Source organism: Muntiacus reevesi, chromosome 8, assembly GCF_963930625.1.
Source record: "Muntiacus reevesi chromosome 8, mMunRee1.1, whole genome shotgun sequence".
Classification (NCBI taxonomy): Eukaryota; Metazoa; Chordata; class Mammalia; order Artiodactyla; family Cervidae; genus Muntiacus; species Muntiacus reevesi.
This window is the reverse complement of record NC_089256.1, coordinates 50,203,566-50,223,887: the sequence shown is the minus strand read 5'-3', so window position 1 is coordinate 50,223,887 and position 20,322 is coordinate 50,203,566. Positions and strand designations below refer to the sequence as shown.

At 35.1% G+C, this 20,322-nt stretch overlaps 1 protein-coding gene across 7 annotated transcripts in view; it reads left to right on the top strand.

Annotated features, from left to right (window-relative positions):
* DLG1 (discs large MAGUK scaffold protein 1) overlaps positions 1–20,322 on the top strand; it is a 260,484-nt gene that overhangs the window by 87,563 nt on the left and 152,599 nt on the right. The gene's annotated exons all lie outside the window — the stretch shown is intronic.

Genomic DNA, 20,322 nt, shown 5'->3' with positions numbered 1-20,322 from the left:
GTTTGAAGTAGCATCTTACTGGGATTTTAGTGTACACTGCACTGTTTGATAATACTGATCATTTAGATTTCCTATTCTGTGACATACCTTCTCAAGAATTTTTTTCATTTTTGGATTGGATTTTTCTTTTTACTGATTTGTACAAGTTCACTATATATTCTGGATTCTAATCCTTTGTTCAGTTCAGTCGCTCAGTCGTGTCCGACTCTTTGCAACCCCATGAATCTCAGCATGCCAGGCCTCCCTGGTCCATCACTAACTCCCGGAGTCTGCTCAAACCCATGTCCATCGAGTCAGTGATGCCATCCAATCATCTCATCCTCTGTCGTCCCATTCTCCTCCTGCCCCCAATCCCACCCAACATCAGGGTCTTTTCCAATGAGTCATCTCTTCGCATGAGTTGGCCAAAGTACTGGAGTTTCAGCTTCAGCATCAGTCCTTCCAGTGAACACCCAGGACTGATCTCCTTTAGGATGGACTGATTGGATTTCCTTGCAAATCCTTTGTTAGTTGTATATATTTTATATAAGAAACATTTCCTACTAGTAAACCTTAAAGTGGGTTTTGTAATTCTCTTTGAGGGATGATTTCATATTACTGGTTAAAAAATTTAATGATTATGTAGTATCACTAAGATTTTTAGTTAATAATTTTTCTGGGTATTTGTCCATTTCATATTTACTTTGAAATATTCTCAACATCCTATTTTTTTTTAATGTCTGCAGCATATTTAGGTGTAGCCCCCTTATCATTCCTAATATCATTTATTTATGCCTCTCCCCCCCCACCCTGATTATTCTTGCCAAAGAAGGGTCACTTTCAGAGAACCATGTCTTTTACTAGAAAACAGACTGGTGGTTGCCAAGGGAAGGGGGTTGGAGGAGGGATGGATTGGAAGATTGGTACTAGGAGATGAAAGCTTTTCTATATAGAGTGGATAAACAGAAAGGTCCTACTGTGTAGCACAGAGAACTATATTCAGTATCCTATGATAAACCATAATGGAACGAGTATTAAAAATGTATATATAAAAACATGTATATATATGTATAACTGAATCACTTGGTTGTACAGCAGTAATTAATACAACATTGTAGATCAACTATATACCTAAATAAGTAAATAAGAACATGTCTTTAAAAAGAAATCTCCTGTGCTCCTCCCCCATGTGCTGCCACACCCACCCCCTTTCATATACACATATACATATACACACACACACACACACACATATGCTTATGTACATATATAAATGTGTGGATAGCCTCCATATCAATCAAAGATTGTGTTTTTCAGAGGCAGTCTGATCTTCCCCTGGGAGGATAAATGAAAGTAAAGTACACAGGGGGAAGAAATCAGTTGGTTATTAGTGACAGAGACAGTTTTCCTTCTATTTTTTCCCCTTTCTCCTCTTACCAGTATTATTTTATTTTTCCTACTTTCCATGAGTTTATTCTGTTTGATTTTTTTTTTCCCTCTAGCTTCTCAGTTTGGTTGCTTATTACATTATCAGCTTTTTCTAATGCTATTTGAATTTGTAAATTTCCCTTTAAATAGCACTTTTATCTGTAACCTACAGGTTTAATATGCAATGTTTATCATCATGCAAGCTTTTTATTTCCATTATGATTTTTTCTTTGCCCCATGAGTTCTTTAAAAACATTTTAATTGCATTGCATGCATGCTCAGTTGTGTCTGACTCTTTGCCACCTTATGAACTATAGTCAGCCAGTCTCCTCTGTCCATGTAATTTTCCAGGCAAGAATACTGGAGTAGGTTGCCAGTTTCTACTCCAGGGAATCTTCCCAACCCAGGAATTGAACCCACTTCTCCTGTGTTTCTTTCACTGGCAGGTGAATTCCTTACCACTGCACCATCTGGGAAGTCCCTATCATGTCTTCTTTTCAATTTTATTTTTTCAACTCATTTTTCCTTCTTACTAGGAAGTTCTGTTTCTTTTTTAATGGTCATTCTTGAAATTGTTTTAGAAGCTTTAATATACATGTTTCACTGACAGAAATTTAAACAATAAATTTACTCTCATTTTGAACAACAAAAGAATCTTAGAACATGAATTCTAAGCACTCCTTCCTGCTTTATATGCTGTTCTTATCAGCCTATGCCTATTTTCTCTTGACTGAATTAATAAAACCTATTTGTTCAGTTGAAAAATCCCTCCCAGGTATGTATGATTCTTGTTTCTAATATTTTGGATTTTTGGTGATTATAATTGTTAAAAGTTGTCCAAAGTCAGTTTGCACACACTCAGGCTTTCAGTTTTTTTGTAGGTGTTTGCTAGTTACTTCTGTAGATATGCATATTCTCATATAAGCAGGGATTTAAACAGATAATGAGCCGGGTAGCATAAAGTATTGTATATAGCCTCTTTAAAAAATGTTTTATTTATTTATTTGGCTGGGCTGGATCTTAGTTGTGGCATGTGGGATCTAGTTCTCTGACCAGGGATTGAATCCAGTTCCCCTGCAATGGAAGCGCAGAGTCATAGCCACTGGACCTCCAGGGAAGTCCTTTAGCCTCTTTAAATATGATGAAGCCTCAACTTTTTGTTGTTGCATAAAATGCTCACTCTCAGCAAATAAAACAATATTCCAGAGACCAAGATTTTGTTACATAGAATTTCTAGACATCTTGGGGATTAAACCTAAGGTGCCATCCCTAAGGCTTTGAGCCTCTTCAGAGACTTTTCTTTCCCTTGTACATGAGTGGATTGTGTCTTTAACTCAGCCACTCCATATAAATGAAGTATAATGAGTTTCAGCAGTGAAAGCCCACTTCATTCATTTTATTTGGGGAGCTTTTGGTGTTAAAGGTAACAAAATTCCTACAGTAGCGATTTACTTTATACTTAAATGTTAGCTGACCAGTCTAGGAATGTGAATTCTTGATTAGGACAATTGACTGTCCATATAGTAATGGTTCTCAGCTGTGGCTGAACATTGAAATCACTTTAAAAAGTTTTAAAATTTATATCTCAGATATTATGATTTAATTGTTCTGGGATAGAGTCTGGCTTTGGAGAGTTATGACAGTTATCTAGGTGTTTCTGGTAGATAGCCACTATTGAGAAGCACTACCTTAGAACTTAAATTAATTGAACCACCATACACATCTTTACTGTCTGTCTTGAAGTATTTTAAAGTAAATTTCTGACATCTCTTAATTTAATCCTCACTCTGCAGTGAGACTAAGTATTTCCAGTTGTTGAAAGAGAAAATGTTATTACTTTTTAAAGATTTTCTCTCACTTGCTTCCTTAATTTGACTCTTTTCTCCTGACTTTCTTACCATGAGAACGAAGTCAGTTTTGCCTTATTCTTTTGGTGTCTGCTTTAAAAATGCTTTTGTCCTTTGCAGTTAATTATTAAACGATAAAGGATTATATCTCTCATCGCATTTCCCCCCTTCCCGGGCTTTTTAAAGACAAGTTTGACAGTTCAGTTCAGTTGCTCAGTTGTGTCCGACTCTGCGACCCCATGGACTGCAGCACACCAAGCCTCCCTGTCCATCACGAACTCCCGGAGCTTGCTCAAACTCATGTCCATCGAATCGGTGATGCCATCCAACCATTTCATCCTCTGTCGTCCCCTTCTCCTCCTGCCTTCAATCTTTCCCAGCATCAGGGTCTTTTCCAAAGAGTCAGTTCTTCACATCAGGTTGCCAAAGTATCGAAGCTTCAGTGTCAGTCCTTCCAGTGAATACTCAGGACTGATTTCCTTTTAGGATTGACTGTTGGATCTCCTTGTAGTCCAAGGGACTCTCAAGAGTCCAACACCACAGTTTAAAAGCATTAATTCTTTGGCACTCAGCTTTCTTTATGTCCCAACTGTCACATTCATACGACTACTGGAAGAACCATAGCTTTGACTAGACAAACTTTTGTCAGCAAAGTAATCAGAACAAGATCCAGTTTCCTCCACAGTCAGTATCTCTCGTCAGGAAGCTTCCCTAAGCCTCTTATCCTTACTCATCAGAGGGTAGACAGAATGAAAACCACAATCACAACCACAAAACTAACCAAACTGATCACATGGACCATAACCTTGTCCAACTCAATGAAACTATGAGCCATGCTGTGTATAGGGTCACCCAAGGTGGACAGGTCATGGTGGAGAGTTCTGACAAAAAGTGGTCCACTGGAGAAGGGAATGGCAAACCACTTCAGTATTCTTGCCTTGAGAACACCATGAACAGTGTGAAAAGTTTGACAGAGGTTTATTTAAAGAAGTATGCTATGGAGCTTAAAATTTACTTTTAGTTATAAACCACACCTTTTTTATATTTTATCTTTTCTGAAATTGGCTTGCATCTTATAGTTTGCTGGTTATACTATTGCCATAGTGAAGTGGCAGTTTGGGTATTTCTATGCAAATCTTTGACAAATTTTGGTTAAAATCAAGAAGGTACTAGTCTCAAAGCATCTTAGTGTACTATGGTAATAATTCAGCTGGTCTCATCTATCAGTCTGAATCTATCAGTCTTTATATGCCATTATCTTGCTGTTTCTCATTTTGTTTTCTTGTATAAGATATTAACAGTATCAGTCTCTGAAATAGTTATAGATAAACTTCTGATGCAGTTAGGTAGAAAAATGGGATATCATCATTGTATTCTCCGTTTTTCTTGCCGGCTCTCTTGATTTATATCTGGGAACTGATAAGGGTTTTCTTTACCAGTAGAAGAAATTATCTAACTTCTCTTTCACCTGTTTCTGAGTCATACTTTACATCTTACTGTTTTTAATGACAGGTTTTTTTTCCTATTATAAACTTGTTTTACACGTTTTCTCATGTTAAATTTTTTTTAAAAAACCTGATACATAATATTACATAGTATATTTGTACTTTGATTTGATGAACACTTTTGGTGTTCACTATTTGTTATTTTCATATTTTACTAGGTTTCATAAAGAAGGCTGCAGTGAATCATCTTGGGGCATCTAAAGTATGTTTAGGTTGTTTTCTTAGAGTGGTTTTCCAGAAGTCAAATTACTGGGTCAGAAATTTTGATAGACTGGATTTTTGAGAGACTATTTTCTGATACATTTGTAATTTAAGAATTATTAAAACTGCATCATTTGGGATATTTCTTTTTTTATTTTTTTTATTTTTTATTTTTCAGTGGGTTTTGTCATACATTGATATGAATCAGCCATAGAGTTACACATATTCCCCATCCCGGTCCCCCACATTTGGGGTATTTCTTCCTGCTTCTCCTGTCTTATGCATAGATTAAAATTTGAGGAGGAAGCATAGAACTGGGGTAGTATAATAGCAAAATGGTTAAGGTTACTTTGTGTTAGAAAACCAAATATTTAAAAACAGCCTTGTTTTGACATAAGGCAAGTTTTAATTTTTTAAAAATTTTACAAATAGCTGCAAATGTTTTAGGAAGCTTAATAATGAAGTATATTTTATTTAAAATAAATATAAGATTACCAGATTAGCAGTCTTTTTTTTTTTAAATAAAGCTAATATAAAGAGCTTCTCAACTTTTATAGTATTGTGGTTGGAATGAAGCAAGTAACACTGTACTATACATAGAGCTCAGTGTATAAATTATTATTTTTTTAATTTGAAAAGTTACCTTTGAATAGTAGCGATTTGCTGAGTAGAATGTAAATTAGGCACTACTTTTGTGGTTCACAATTCTTATGAATGTTAATAGAAAAATAAGATTAATAGATGATTGCTTTAAAAATCAACTGTTAGAATATTAGTTTTGTTTATTAAATAACATGCATTTAGCATTTATTAAACATCTGTGCTGGTAAGTTTGTTAAACTTCAATGATTGGTATTTCTTATGGAGAGATATTATAACATGGTATGATGTAACATGAAAAAGAGAGAAGTTAAATTCTTGAAGTATTCCAAAAAAGAAAGTTGACATTTGGACAAGTGCTGAAGGATGTGTACAAGATGCCAATTCAGAGAAGACAGTTACTGGAGAAAATAAGTACAGTGGGAGGGTGATTGTCTGAGGAAACTGTAAAAATGCAGGAAAGTTCATGAACTGTAGCTCATGTTTAGGATGGTTGTGAAGAAATGAGGACAAGGTAAGAAGAACCTTGATCCTGAACTGATGAGTGGCCCTATGAAGGTTTTGCCACCATGAAACATGCTGTGAAATAATCTGTCAAGGTGTTGTAGTTCTAATGCTGATTCTCTTTACTGAAGTAATGAATGAAGTAAGATAGTGATTGAAAGTTACTTAATTCCGTTATTAGCATAAAACATAAAAGTATGATTTGGACTTCCCTGGCAGTCCAGTGGTTTAGACTGTGCTTCCAATGCAGGTGGCATGGATTTAATCCCTGCTTGGGGAACTAAGATGCCATTTGGTGTGGCCAAAAAAAAGGTGATTATTTTAAAAAAGTAATTGTGATTTAGGACTCTAAAAGGGAAGTTTCTTGCCAGTGCTAAATAGTTTCAAGAAAGAAGTCGGCAACATAATGTTGAAAAATCCTAACCTGAAGGGTATGGACATAGTGGGTAGATTTTTGTGGTATATGAGAATCTTTAAAAGTAAGGTTAGATTTTAAACAGTTGTAAATATAGTCATATATATGATAAGAAAAAATGATCTAAGAATTAGGGAAAATGGCCAGAACTTTAAATTGAACAAATAAAATCTCAGCCTTTTTCAAAATAGACTTAAATCTAGATGGAGTGACAAGGGTAAGATGGCTTAGTATAAGATGTTACAATGGTCATTGGATAAATAAAAGAGTTCATGTTTTGATTTTGTCTTCAGTGACAAGGAAAATTAGTTTTTATATGCAAAGTAAATGTAGTTGAGGGACTTGAAATTGAAGACAGAACAGGGTATGTGAACAGATAATTATTTTAAATAAGTATATCTTCTAGCCTGGAAGCATTTAATCCAGTAGTACTAATACTATCAAATGAAATCACCAGCAGCAGTTGGTAGTTTTTTTAATATAATGAGAAACAGGGTAGCAGAAGAATGAATATAAGCGAACATGTGCCTGTTGAACTAAAGGCTACAGGAATAGAATCTTTCCCACTTTGAGTACATACTGAGTACTTTTTGAAATCAACTTTGTTTTCACAACTCCAGAGCATCTTAAAATATTGTTGAATTTTATCTTTCTTGGATAACTCTGGTGTACTAAGTTGAACACACAGTTTGCATACAATATGACCACTAGATGGCGCTCATACAGAAGGAATTTGTGTATAAATGAACAAATCTGTTATCAAACTTCTTAGTTTAATCTTTTCTTAACTTAGCACACCTGCTTGTTTTAAAATTTAGTAAGCCATATTATAAAGATAAAAAGGTAAGGAAAATGTGTTGCATTTATAGTATTGTTGACTTTGTGGTTACTTAGTAATTTTTTTTTTCTAGTATTTTAGAGGTTCAGTATTGTTTTTCCTCTCATCCTTCAACCTTTTAAAAATTTTCACCAAGATTATTTAATCATTGCCTTTGTTACTATATCTTAAAGTCTTCTGTGTTTATTTGTGAGTTTTGAAATGTATACAAGTAATTGAGGGCCTACCCTGTATAAATTTTTGAACTGTCTTTACTTCCATTTAATGTTATAAACATTTCTCACAGTCATAAATTTTTCATGATCATATTTAAAGCATGTAAAAATCTACTAAATGGGTATACTTTGTTAATTATGCTTTCGGCTATTGTGTATGTGTATGTGTGTGTGCACGTGCACATGTGCACACTCAGTGGTCTCCAACTGTTTGCAACCCTATGGACTAGCCCTCTAGGATCCTCTGTCCATGGAATTTTCCATGCCGGAATACTGGAGTGGGTTGCCATTTCCTCCTCCAGGGGATTTTCCCAACCCAGAGGTCGAACTTTCCTGCGTTGGCAGGTGGAATCTTTACCATTGCACCACCTGGGAAGCCTCCTCCTCTCGTTTAGATACTATTATCGTTCTTTGAAAAAGATTAAGCTCTACAGAAAAAGGAATATTAGGTGTGGAATGTAGCTCAGTGTTAGAGAGAATTTGTCTGCAAAAATAAAATGTTAATTCTTCATATATCATAGTAAAATCTTAATAGTGTTCTCTTTGGTGATTTAAACATTGTGTGGTATTTTAAAAAATATGCTATTTTAAATAGACTTTTCAAGTTCTATAATTAAAATTTTGTTTTAATGGAATAGAATATCTTTTGGCTTTGCCACAAGGGTAGGGTTATTTTAAAGCAGAGATCAGTGAGGACTTAGGTGCCCTCTGCTTCCCAATCAGATTGTATGAAACCAATCGTGAGTTAGGTACATACACGGTTTTGTGTGAGGGTGTTGACTATGGGCAATCGATGAGCTGGTCCTAAATTTCTGTAGCTAGGTAATGGGACATTTTCAAAAAGAAACCTGTCTCAAAACTCACAGATTTTTTTTTTATGTCATTGGATTTGCATAGGAAATTTATATATTGAGAAGTATTTCTCATCCTGTGTATGGGATGGAGTATTCTGTCAGCTTTTAATTGTTCCCAAGCCCTTTGGCTCTCTGGCATAAGAAATTATTGTATATGAATGACTGTGTTGATACTGTTTTCAACTTTGGCAGGATATTTGCATTCAACATTTGTTTTCAATGTCCTCATCTTTACCAATCCAGGGTAACAGAATCTATATAAAATCTAGGTTTCCACCCTAGTTTTCCATCATATATGGGTCAAGACACACATTTAGGAGCCAAACCAATTACTAGAGCATTTGTATAAACCACACTAATTGGGCTTCCAGGGGGCGCTAGTGGTAAAGAGTCTGACTGCCAGTGCAGGAGACACAAGAAACACAAGTTTGATCCCTGGAGATTGGGAAGATCCCCTGGAAAAAGAAAATGGCAATCCACTCCAGTATTCTTGCCTGAAAAATTCCATGGAGAAGAGGAGCCTGGCAGGCTATAGTTCATGTGGTCACAAAGAGTCTCACTTGTCTGAGCACACAGCCAATTACTAGAACATTTGTATAAACCACGTTGATCAGTACCTGGTCCATGGTAAGACTTTTTAGGTTTTTTGTTGTTTTTTCTTTACAGACTATTCTTAGTTCTTTGTCTACCCTTAGTGTTTGCTCTATTCCCCTACCCCCAAATAGATATGACCAATCTGTCTGTGGCCATAAAACTGCCAGCAATTGTTTCTGGAGTCCTTGGGAAGAAGCAAATTTTGCTATAATCTGTCACAAAGCATCTTACTTCCAGTAGTCCCACATGACTGTCAACCCTTTGGGGGCATGTGTTTGTATCTTAGAGGTGGAATCATAGAGACAGTGTTTGCATCTTTTCTTGTCAAATCAGGATTTGTAGTAGACCTAGAAGTTGTGGTTTGCCAATTCTACATTCCAGTAGGCTGCATTTAGTTGGTACTGGTAAGCAAAAGTAAGCAAGATTTTGTAGATCTGCATCTGAAAAAAATATTCATCCCATGAGGTTAGGAATTATGATATGGTTATATCAACTTTAAAATTGAATTACTCAACCAGTAAATTTTGAAGTAGCATTTTTATTCACATATTGTTTATGATGGCAGTATATTGTGTTACATACTAATGTAGCAAAATATTAAGGGTACAGATTTAGGAATTTGTAGTTCTCAAACTTGAGGGTACTTATTTAGGGGGCTATTTAAAAATGAAAATTCTCAGATCTCCCTTACTCCTAAAAATTCTGATAGGGAGAGGATACCAGTCTGCATTTTTTTTTTAAACAAGTACGCTAGGTGATCCTGAGGTGTGGACTGCTGTGTGGAGAAATACAGACCCAGATATTAGATGTTAGAAAGTATCTGTTTAACAAACAGTTATTTTGTGAACCAGAGTATTATTTATGTAGTATTTATGCAGTATTACAAAAAATATGTTTTATTGGCTATAAAATAAAAAATTTAACCTTTCTTTTTGTATTTTTACAAATTCATAACTTGATAATGTTTATAACATATGAGAGGGATGATGCTGATAACAACACTTTTTTATCACAAAAGTACCAGAAGCCAAATACTTGTTTTGCTAATTTTTCTGTTTCTGTTATCAAACTCAATTAATCAAAGCACTTAAGACCAGTATATTACATAAAATGATCACGTTACATTCCAAATGGATTTCTCTGTATCGTTAGATCCTCAGAGTTTAATGTAGATGGTACCTTTTAAAACCTTAGTGCTATTTAATGTAAGTGCCTTCCCGATGTAGAAATTTAATCTGAATGAAAAAGACTCTTTTAGTAAAATTGTTTTAAACAATTAGAAGTGTTGGCAGAGAGAATCTTCTTGTATTTTTAAATTCAGTTCATATTTATAATTTATTTAAGCAGTGAAGATGCCATTGGATTTTACTTCAGACTATGATTGAACTTGGTAATCCAGGGTTTCTCCACCCAGTGCATTAAATCAGGCAGCCCCAAAGGGTCTTGGTAGTCCAGTGTTTATAACATCCTTCTTTACCTGCTAATCGAGCTCACTTCCTGGATTTCAGTCCGTCTAGTTATCAGCTAACAAAAGAACAGCTTTTGGTTCCTGCAGACGCTGGTGAAAAAATAATCATGAGAAAGAAATCCACCTTATGCCGTCTTTTTTGCCTACAAATATAAACTCAGCCATCATACAGCTAACAACAGGTACAGAGGAAAGATGCAAGCTCTTTCATGGGAAGAAATTACAGAGAAAATGAGCATCCTTTCTCAAGGTTTTTATTTTCCCTGATCTACAAGTGATGCTGCTGTAATTCTAGCTGCAGTTTTTACCGATCATTCACCACTCAGCAGCTGGTAGAGAAGTAAGACTGCTTGGCAACCACCTGCAGGGCTGCAGAGATGAATTACATTTTCGGGAACAACACACTTCTATACTCTCGCGCCAGTCGAGGAGGCAATACTAGCTCTAGCCATGGCTCAGTAGGCCCAAAGCAGAAACACTGGGCAAAAAAGGGCTCATCAGATGAACTGCAAGCTGAGCCAGAACCTTCACGCTGGCAGCAGATAGTTGCATTTTTCACTCGAAGACACAGCTTTATTGACTGCATCTCGGTAGCCACCAGCTCCACCCAGGTAACATACCACTTGTTGAAATTATTTTCAGTATATTTTGGTTCGTGTTGCTTTGCAGAAATGTATTAGTATAGATTTCTTGTTATTAAAACATAATCTGATGCACTGAAACCTTGGGTGCGCAGAAATGTGTGTTTTCAGTCCATCTATGCAGGTCTTTAGCACAAAAGGGGAAAGAAAAATATTTTCCCTTTTGCTCTTATGTAATGCCAAACAAAACAGTCTCATCAGATTCTGTTGAATGACTTCTCTAAAAATATAAAGCCATTCATACATAAATTAAAATATGCGTTAATAATGCTTGTCTCCAAAAAAAAAAAAATAATGCTTGTCTCCTTATTTTCAGACTGTGTTAAATGCTGTAAAGTATGATGTCTGACAAAAGAAAATATCCGTTTGTTTAGTTTTTATATGTCATTAAATAACCTCAGGGAGATTGTTACAGTGAATAAGCAAGATAATTTGAAGTATTTTTATTTTCTAGTGTTTTGAAAATAGATTAAATTGAATACAGTTGGCTATTATTGTACATGCTAATATCTTATAGTATGGCTTATTCAAGGGATTTAATGAATCCTTCCATTTCTGTAAATATATTACCTAGGGTTAATTTGAGAGCAGTAAACTTGCATAATTACATGATGATAATATTTTATCATATATTCAGTTGACAGGTCAAGGAGCTGAGCAAACACTAGAAGTCTCCAAATTTTAAAAAGATGATATAAAACAACTTTTTGAGGAGTATTAAAAATGTAAGGAAAATATAAAGTTAATAATTTGAGTGAAATATCTATTATTTGGTATTAAAGGAAGATTTGGGGAATATTTTTATTTTAAAACATGTTTTTAATAGACATTCATTCACCTCTAGTAAAAATGAAAGCATAACAATTAGTCTAATTTAAAAACAAGATGAGAACGCTGTCGTCCTTTGACATCAATCATATTTAAATTAAAATGTAGACACATACCTTAGGGCCTTTAAAAAAAAAATTCCTTTAATTGAAAACCATCTTTTAAAAAAAGAATTAGAAGCAGCACAGTAAGTATAAGTAACTGTCAAAGCTTCTTGGTTTTGGTTTTAGAATTGTCTTTCAATAATTTTTATTTTAAAATAATCTTAAATTTCTTAAATAAAAATATTGTACTTGTTTTCCTTACATTTTTGAGAGAGATGAAATTCCTTGGGTAGGGAGAATCCTTAATGGTTTATAAGTAGGCGGTGAAGTTACTTATAATCAAACTTAAGAGGCAGTGATTCATTTAACCCTTACATTGACTTCTGCCCCCAAAATTTAACTAACTTAATTTTAACTGCAATTACATATACCAAAAAGGGACACAGGGGCTAAAGCTTGGCATTGTTATTCATTGTGGATTAATATTAAGTGATATTTCCATTGTCAATGAGAAAGTTATGCTAAAAACTTCAAATACACACTACTATATGTGTATATGCACAGACACAACCATTGATATATAATTCATCTTATAAAGGACATACAAAAACAACCAAATAGTTTACATATAAAGCTGTTGAAACCACACAATTACATTACAGTTACCTAGGGGTTGGGCCATAAAGTTACTATGGCATTGCACTAAAATAGGATTTTAATGAAAACTCTATTTGCAGTTGATCCTACAAAGCCATTAAAAATTTTATCTTCCTCCCATTTGGTTCATGTCACTTATGTATACTGACAAATGATTTATTTTTATTTCTGTCAGCCCTCTTTCTGTTACTTATTTTGTCTTTTTCATTACCTTTGTATTTCATATCTGTAAATGTAGACTTTAGGTCAGAGTTTTAGCTTTTATTTCTCCAGCTCTGGAGTACCAACATATCATTTTTCATTCTGTGTTGTTTTCCTCACTGATGAGTTGGATATTTTGTATGTCAAAGTCTTTTGTTGTAACTCACTGAAATTCATTTTACAAGATGAAATGTAATAGTACTGAGAATGAATGTGAGGCCTATTTAGATGTTAGTTAATCATATGGTACACTTTTATGTTTCATTTACTGACTCATGTCTAGAAGTTTTATTTTTTAGCACCAGGGGATTTTTACATTGTTAAAAACAAAGTAGATTAATGAAATTTTGTAATTTACTGAGCATATGCTATATACCTATGAATATACATGTACGATAGTGTTTTGTTCTATCATTATAAATAACAACAGTGATTACCAGGTCTCCTGTTTCACTATTGTCAGAAATATTCTTTTCTAAGATTTGATAGGAAGATCAACTTTGATTCTAATTCCTTATAACTATGATGTATGGGACTTTTAGCATTCTGGAGAGTTGTTATTAAATGCAGTTTTACTAATTTGAAAGTAATTACTCTGATCTAATATCCCACCAAATATCCTCTATAAATAGAAAACTTACAAATTCACTTAAATTGCTCGTCTGTTTAAGATATTTGTGTTTACAACTATGATTTTGTGTCAGATTCTACTATAACATGTGGAACTTAGTAGAAAAGTCATTAATAATTTTTAAGTGTTAGGAAAGCCAAGTGATTATAGACTTCTGCAAGACTCTCCCTCAGCTTCTCAGATGGGGCTTGCCCTGAAGTTGGTGCTCAGTAAATGTTTATGGAATTGACTGATTAATTAGTTTTCATTTCTCTCACCTAACACCTTGTTATCTCATGGCCTTCCAAAATATGACACCTAATCTGAAACCTCTTGGGTACCTATATTTATTGGATTCACTCTATTGCCATCATAAATGCCTTTGATTCTTCACTGTAGCCCATCTCTTTCTCACTTCCCTTTTCTTCTCCTCTTCACTTCAGATTTTCTTCAAGTTACACAAACCCCCCATCATTTCCTCAACCCTTTGAATCTTTACCCAGTGATGATAACCATACAGTTTGTAAATTGTCACTAATGTCTGTCATTTGGCTGTATCCCAAAAATTTACATTGTGAATTTTTTTTTAATGTTAAGCTGAGTTTCTTGTGCATTATTTTACTTTGGTGTAAGTTTTTCTATTTTGAGCTCCATTACTACTTATGTTCTTAATTTTGATTAGTCACTATAGAAAATATGGGATACTCATTGTCGAACCCTCCTCAGTTCCTCATCTCAGCCTTCTTTCTGTTTTTGTATTTACAATCCTTTGATGTCTATTTGCCCTGTCCTATTTAGTGTATGAAACTCTGTTCCAATCTGGGACCAGTTTTTATATTCAGCAAGACTTTAGAGAATTCTGGCATAGTACTTCTAGACTTTGCTACTTGATTATTTCCTAAGTAAAAGCTTTTATCTACTTAGTGATGTCAGTGTTTATTAATGAAAATTGTAGCCGTGTAAGCTTTGAACAGCTGTAATGTGGTAGATCACTTCAAGTGTATATTTAGTAACTGTTCCCATATTTTGGATTACTTCAGAATCCCTAATGTAGATCATTAGAAATGTTCAAAAAGAATTTCCTACCTCCCCCAGACAATTGACATGCCAAATTAAGCTGAAGACAGCAAAATTCTCTTCCTAGGAGTGAATGAAACAGACATAATGATTTACCATAATTGAAGCAGAACAATAAAATTTTAACAGGAGTGAATATTAGCCACATGAATTGAATAATCTGCTTTTTACAGAGAAGAAACCCCGTCCCAAATTAAAATACAAGAAACCACTGTTCAGTTAGATGCCCAGTGTTCAGATACCAGAAAAAATAGGATAACTTGTATAAAAGCATACTATTTGTCCTAAACAGGTATATTCTGGAGTAGAGAAGATTTAAATTTTAGGAGCATTGGATATGCTCCCCTATTTGGGGACACCCAAAATGAAGACAATAACATCAACTTCATTGAGTTAATTGATTAAACAGTTAAATGCATGTAACATATTTAGTACAGTGCCTGGCAGCTGTTATTTTTATTATTTTGTTTTATTTTTTATTGCTTAGTTTTGATAGTCTTCAAATTCAAATTAAATAATTAGGAATTACAGTACCTAGGATAGTGCAGTTCATTCACACATTCAGTAAATAATGTATTAAGTTCCTGTAAGTGCAAGCTATACACTTTAAAATCCTCAGTTACAGAATTTAAGGGAAGAGCCCCAGTGAGCACTTCAAATTCTTGGTAATCCCACCAGTTCCGATTTTGCCTTCCTTCCCAACCCTCACTTCTGTAAATGCTAAATCAGTCACAACTAGACAACTAAAATTTAACTGATTATCCACCTTTTACCTGGGGTTCCCAGGTGGCTCAGTGATAAAGAATGCCCCTGCCAATTCAGGAGCCACAGGAAATGCAGGTTTGATCCCTGTGTTGGGAAGGTCAATCCTTTGGAGAAGGAAATGGCAACCCACTCCAGTATTCTTGCCTGGAAAATCCCATGGACTGAGTGAGGAGCTTGGTAGGTTGTGGTCCATGGGGTCACAAGGAGTCAGACAAATTGAACCAACTAGCATGCACGCACCACCTTTTACCAAGCTTGCCATCAGGACTAATTTTATACTTCGCATTCCTTTCATCTTAATTGCTGCAAAAAATCCAAGCCTTCCAGATCACTGTCACTTATTTCCTTATCTTTGTTTGACCCTGGTTTATTGCTGATCTGTTCTAAACTCCCATTTATCTATGACCTCCCAATTTCTTTCACTCTGCTCTTTGGAACTCCCAGTTCATGATCACCAAAACTTCCTTTATCCTCAAGCTCTTCTGTGCTGGTTTATCTCATCTTTTTTCCCCTCATAGAAATCTGGCATTCCCCCAAGAATACTGTTTTTTCTGTGGCCCTCACAAAAAGTGGAATTTTTATCTATCACATCCTGTTTACCTTGGGACCAACAAGTGGAGTTGATGTCTTCCTTGCTTATTATTGATATTTATGGATGATTGTAGCTTCTATCTTTGAAAAATGTACCTGTCATCAGACTGATAGTGTTTTCTATTCCCCTCATGTCTAGTCATATACGTCTTATGTATCTAGTCGTATACATCCGTTCGCTGATGATTTGAACCACAATTTACACTGATGATTTAAACCAAGGTTTACTATCTTTTCTTTGTCCACTATTCATGTAATCATTCTTTGAGATTTCAGTATCTTGATGTGATCCTTCCAAAATCTTGACCTCTCAGTTCTTTGATTATCCTTACTCTAGGAGTCTTATTTTTTTCTTTCACTTGAGTGACCTGCTTAAATGGTTATATTAAGACCTCGTTAGGGACTTCCCTGGTGGTCTGGTGGCTAAGACTCCATGCTCCCAATGCTGGGGGCCTGGGTTCGATCCTTGGTCAGAGAATAGATCCCATGTGCTACAACTAAGACTTAGTGCAACCAAATAAATAAATATTTTTTTAAAAAGACCTCATTATCATTGAGTTGCAATGCATTTCAAAGTGACTAGCACTTCCTTTCTTTTTTTTTTTTTTTATTAGTTGGAGGCTAATTACTTCACAACATTTCAGTGGGTTTTGTCATACATTGATATGAATCAGCCATAGAGTTACACGTATTCCCCATCCCGATCTCCCCCTCCCACCTCCCTCTCCACCCGATTCCTCTGGGTCCTCCCAGTGCACCAGGCCCAAGCACTTGTCTCATGCATCCCACCTGGACTGGTGATCTGTTTCACTATAGATAATATACATGCTGTTCTTTCGAAACATCCCACCCTCAGCTTCTCCCACAGAGTTCAAACATCTGTTCTATACTTCTGTGTCTCTTTTTCTGTTTTGCATATAGGGTTATCATTACCATCTTTCTAAATTCCATATATATGTGTTAGTATGCTGTAATGTTCTTTATCTTTCTGGCTTACTTCACTCTGTATAATGGGCTCCAGTTTCATCCATCTCATTAGAACTGATTCAAATGAATTCTTTTTAACAGCTGAGTAATATTCCATGGTGTATATGTACCACAGCTTCCTTATCCATTCATCTGCTGATGGGCATCTAGGTTGCTTCCATGTCCTGGCTATTATAAACAGTGCTGCGATGAACATTGGGGTGCACGTGTCTCTTTCAGATCTGATTTCCTCAGTGTGTATGCCCAGAAGTGGGATTGCTGGGTCATATGGCAGTTCTATTTCCAGTTTTTTAAGAAATCTCCACACTGTTCTCCATAGTGGCTGTACTAGTTTGCATTCCCACCAACAGTGTAAGAGGGTTCCCTTTTCTCCACACCCTCTCCAGCATTTATTGCTTGTAGACTTTTGGATAGCAGCCATCCTGACTGGCGTGTAATGGTACCTCATTGTGGTTTTGATTTGCATTTCTCTGATAATGAGTGATGTTGAGCATCTTTTCATGTGTTTGTTAGCCATCTGTATGTCTTCTTTGGAGAAATGTCTGTTTAGTTCTTTGGCCCATTTTTTGATTGGGTCATTTATTTTTCTGGAATTGAGCTTCAGGAGTTGCTTGTATATTTTTGAGATTAATCCTTTGTTTCTTCATTTGCTATTATTTTCTCCCAATCTGAGGGCTGTCTTTTCACCTTACTTATAGTTTCCTTTGTTGTGCAAAAGCTTTTAAGTTTCATTAGGTCCCATTTGTTTATTTTTGCTTTTATTTCCAATATTCTGGGAGGTGGGTCATAGAGGATCTTGCTGTGATTTATGTCAGAGTGTTTTGCCTATGTTCTCCTCTAGGAGTTTTATAGTTTCTGGTCTTACATTTAGCTCTTTAATCCATTTTGAGTTTATTTTTGTGTATGGTGTTAGAAAGTGTTCTAATTTCATTCTTTTACAAGTGGTTGACCAGTTTTCCCAGCACCACTTGTTAAAGAGGTTGTCTTTTTTCCATTGTATATCCTTGCCTCCTTTGTCAAAGATAAGGTGTCCATAGGTTCGTGGATTTATCTCTGGGCTTTCTATTCTGTTCCATTGATCTATATTTCTGTCTTTGTGCCAGTACCATACTGTCTTGATGACTGTGGCTTTGTAGTAGAGTCTGAAGTCAGGCAGGTTGATTCCTCCAGTTCCATTCTTCTTTCTCAAGATTACTTTGGCTATTTGAGGTTTTCTGTATTTCCATACAAATTGTGAAATTATTTGTTCTAGTTCTGTGAAAAATACCATTGGTAGCTTAATAGGGATTGCATTGAATCTATAGATTGCTTTGGGTAGAATAGCCATTTTGACAATATTGATTCTTCCAATCCATGAACACGGTATGTTTCTCAATCTGTTTGTGTCCTCTTTGATTTCTTTCATCAGTGTTTTATAGTTTTCTATGTATAGGTCTTTTGTTTCTTTAGGTAGATATACGCCTAAGTATTTTATTCTTTTTGTTGCATTGGTGAATGGTATTGTTTCCTTAATTTCTCTTTCTGTTTTTTCATTGTTAGTATATAGGAATGCAAGGGATTTCTGTGTGTTAATTTTATATCCTGCAACTTTACTATATTCGTTGATTAGCTCTCATAATTTTTTGGAAGAGTCTTTAGGGTTTTCTATGTAGAGGATCATGTCATCTGCAGACAGCAAGAGTTTCACTTCTTCTTTTCCTACCTGGATTCCTTTTACTTCTTTTTCTGCTCTGATTGCTGTGGCCAAAACTTCCAACACTATGTTGAATAATAGTGGTGAGAGTGGGTTGGGCACCCTTGTCTTGTTCCTGATTTCAGGGGAAATGCTTTCAATTTTTCACCATTGAGGGTGATGCTTGCTGTGGGTTTGTCATATATATCTTTTATTATGTTGAGGTATGTTCCTTCTATTCCTGCTTTCTCGAGAGTTTTAATCATAAATGAGTGTTGAATTTTGTCAAAGGCTTTCTCTGCATCTATTGAGATAATCATATGGTTTTTATCTTTCAATTTGTTAATGTGGTGTATTACATTGATTGATTTGCGGATATTAAAGAATCCTTGCATTCCTGGGATAAAGCCCACTTGGTCATGGTATATGATTTTTTTAATATGTTGTTGGGTTCTGTTTGCTAGAATTTTGTTAAGGATTTTTGCATCTATGTTCATCAGTGATATTGGCCTGTAGTTTTCTTTTTTTGTGGCATCTTTGTCTGGTTTTGGAATTAGGGTGATGGTGGCCTCATAGAATGAGCTTGGAAGTTTACCTTCTTCTGCAGTTTTCTGGAAGAGTTTGAGTAAGATAGGTGTTAGCTCTTCTCTAAATTTTTGGAAGAATTCAGCTGTGAAGCCATCTGGTCCTGGGCTTTTATTTGCTGGAAGATTTCTGATTACAGTTTTAATTTCCTTGCTTGTGATGGGTCTGTTAAGATCTTCTATTTCTTCCTGGTTCAGTTTTGGAAAGTTATACTTTTCTAAGAATTTGTCCATTTCATCCAAGTTGTCCATTTTATTGGCATAGAGCTGCTGGTAGTAGTCTCTTATGATCCTTTGTATTTCTGTGTTGTCTGTTGTGATCTCTCCATTTTCATTTCTAATTTTGTTAATTTGGTTCTTCTCTCTTTGTTTCTTAATGAGTCTTGCTAATGGTTTGTCAATTTTGTTTATTTTTTCAAAAAACCAGCTTTTAGCTTTGTTGATTTTTTGCTATGGTCTCTTTAGTTTCTTTTGCATTTATTTCTGCCCTAATTTTTAAGATTTCTTTCCTTCTGCTAACCCTGGGGTTCTTCATTTCTTCCTTCTCTAATTGCTTTAGGTGTAGAGTTAGGTTATTTATTTGGCTTTTTTCTTGTTTCTTGATGTAAGCCTGTAATGCTATGAACCGTCCCCTTAGCACTGCTTTTACAGTGTCCCATAGGTTTTGGGTTGTTGTGTTTTCATTTTCATTCATTTCTATACATATTTTGATTTCTTTTTTGATTTCTTCTGAGATTTGTTGGTTATTCAGAAGCGTGTTATTTAGCCTCCATATGTTTGAATTTTTAACAATTTTTTTCTTGTAATTGAGATCTAATCTTACTGCACTGTGGTCAGAAAAGATGACTGGAATGATTTCTTTCAATTTTTTTGAATTTTCCAAGACCAGATTTATGGCCCAGGATGTGATCTGTTCTGGAGAAGGTTCCGTGTGCACTTGAGAAAAATGTGAAGTTGATTGTTTTGGGGTGAAATGTCCTATAGATATCAATTAGGTCTAGCTCGTCCATTGTGTCATTTAAGGTTTGTGTTTCCTTGTTAATTTTCCGTTTAGTTGATCTATCCATAGTTGTGAGTGGGGTATTAAAGTCTCCCTCTATTATTGTGTTACTATTAATTTCCTCTTTCATACTCATTAGCGTTTGCCATACATATTGTGGTGCTATGTTGGGTGCATATATATTTATAATTGTTATATCTTCTTCTTGGATTGATCC